The sequence below is a fragment of the Borostomias antarcticus genome (genome assembly GCF_949987555.1).
Source record: "Borostomias antarcticus genome assembly, chromosome: 20".
NCBI classification, from domain to species: Eukaryota; Metazoa; Chordata; class Actinopteri; order Stomiiformes; family Stomiidae; genus Borostomias; species Borostomias antarcticus.
Window position 1 is genome coordinate 3,027,322 of NC_140253.1, and position 2,533 is coordinate 3,029,854.

At 49.1% G+C, this 2,533-nt stretch overlaps 1 protein-coding gene across 4 annotated transcripts in view; it reads right to left on the minus strand.

Annotated features, from left to right (window-relative positions):
• The window catches only part of rbm47 (RNA binding motif protein 47), an 11,401-nt gene extending 10,329 nt beyond the window's left edge, over positions 1–1,072 (minus strand). For all 4 annotated transcript variants that reach the window (XM_084454618.1, XM_084454617.1, XM_084454616.1 and 1 more), the window contains exon 1: positions 969–1,072. The gene's annotated coding sequence lies outside the window, so the exon portion shown is untranslated. The remainder of the gene's footprint in view (positions 1–968) is intronic.
• Between the last annotated feature and the right edge of the window lie 1,461 nt (positions 1,073–2,533).

Sequence of the window (2,533 nt, forward strand, 5' to 3'; positions counted from 1 at the left end):
CGCGCCCAACAGTCCCTAACAACAGGGTCACACGGCAACCCAACAGGAGTTCGGCCAATGAATAAGCAGAGATTACAGAATGACTGAAAGGAGTTCCTTCAGGAGACTGTTTCTAAATGTTCTCCTTCAGGAGACTGTTTCTAAATGTTCTCCTCCAGGAGACTGTTTCTAAATGTTCTCCTTCAGGAGACTGTTTCTAAATGTTCTCCTCCAGGAGACTGTTTCTAAATGTTCTCCTTCAGGAGACTGTTTCTAAATGTTCTCCTTCAGGAGACTTTCTAAATGTTCTCCTCCAGGAGACTGTTTCAAAATGTTCTCCTTCAGGAGACTGTTTCTAAATGTTCTCCTTCAGGAGACTGTTTCTAAATGTTCTCCTCCAGGAGACTGTTTCTAAATGTTCTCCTTCAGGAGACTGTTTCTAAATGTTCTCCTTCAGGAGACTGTTTCTAAATGTTCTCCTTCAGGAGACTGAAATACAGCCTGACTGAAGATATGATGACTGCACTACGGCTACTGACTCATGGAAAAACTTAGCAGCTGTCTTTAGAACAGTTTCAACCGCCACAGCCAACAGACAACTAGAGTACAGTCACCAAACCAAGCACACCGACAGAATCAGAACCATGGCACTCCTGCATACATTACGTATTACGTTCGTTAACATTGTATATGACAATCCCCGTCGTCAATAATCAACTCGGCTTGTTAAAACCGACTCTCAGAACCTGTATGTCTGCCAAACGTGAGCATACTGTAAGCACAACACTTAAACAGACCTGTCCTAATCATGAATCGCTTTCTAAAATCCTGGAGAAGAGACACTGAAGCACTGACATGACCGGTTAGAACGAGCAAACAACAAGCTTTAGCCAGGAAAGGAGAGAGGGAGTGAGGAGAGAAGGAGTGAGGAGAGAAGGAGTGAAGAGAAGAGAAGAAAAGAGAAGGATTAAAAAAGAAAGGCTAGCTACCCCAGGTCCACACTGCTCCAGCTTGGCTGCTTTCTCACACTGTTAGTGAACCTCCATGAGAGGCAGGTACTGCAGGGCACTAAGCACCGACGCTGCCGGCCTCCACACACACACACACACACACACACACACACACACGCACGTGCACACACACACACACACACCGGACCTGAGCTAGGGGCGGGGCTACAGCAGGTGGAGGTGGAGCTCAGGCTGTGGAGGGATAGAGAGGACAAGGAGGGTGGAGACCATGAAACACAAACACACACACGCATGGACGCACACACACACACACACACACACACACACACACACACACACACACACACACACACACACACACAGAGGCACCTGTTGCATAAACCAACCCAGCCTCTGACTCAGTGCGGCTGCTATAGCTAATCAGCAGAGCAGGCGTGATGCTTGGCTGTGTGGGAGGAGAGGTGGCTCATGGGAAGTGTAGTTTTCCTGGCTTTAGCCGTCAATCTCTGTCTCCCAACTCTGACCTGAGAGAAGCAGGAAATGCAGTTCTCTTCTCAGGAGGAGTACGACCCAGTCAGTCATGTCAGTACAAGACCAACGGTGTGGTGTGTTTGTACATGTGTTTGGTGTGTGTGTGTGTGTGTGTGTGTGTGTGTGTGTACATAACAACGGTGAACGCGTTCCTAGCACGGCTTGAGCTGAGCAAACAACACACACCTTAGTGAGCAGCTAAGAGACCAGCTAAAAGAGAGAGAGCGAGAGAGAGAGAGAGAGAAGAGAAAGACCAAAGACTCTTGATCACTCAGATTCTCTTCACAGCATTTAAAGAGAGTTACAAAGCATGAGAGAGGGATGAGGGATTGGAGAGAGAGACAGAAACTGAGAGAGAGAGAGAGAGAGAGAGAGAGAGAGAGAGAGAGAGAGAGAGAGAGAGAGAATGGCTGTACAGAGTTTCAGGGAGGCCCATTGAAACCAAATCCATTTGTTTCCTCTCGACCACTCAAGGCCATATTAGCATAAAGGCAATGTGCAAGAGAGGGAGAGAGATTGAAAACAAGTGTGTGTGTGTGTGTGTGTGTGTGCGTGTGTGTGTGTCTGGACGAGCATTCAGAACGACAGCCTCTCCCCCTACCCTGACGAGGTCAGCCCAGGTCAAAGGTCAACTGTCAGCCACCATCAATGAGAGCCAATCGAAGCGGGGAGACGTACCTGGGAGAGACCGGGCGTTCCGCTGACTGCGCGGGGAGCACCAGACTGGCAGGTCACTGGTTAACGGTTAACGGTTTACGGTTTTACGGTTAAAAGACACAGGAAGAGGAGTGAATGGCTGATTCCGCTAACAGATAGATGATCCCTCTCTATAGCCTTCAATCATTACACACACACACACACACACACACACACACCGTCTACTAAAGCCTCACCTCAGAATCTGCCACATGGACAAAACCCGCTCATGTACAGCAATAAAGTCGGCCGTAAACCAACCAGCGAGGCAGCCAGCCTCGGGGACACGCGACGCGTCACCACCAGTCACTCTTGGAAAGCAGACGCACAGGGCGAACGGGCCGTCAGACAGACGA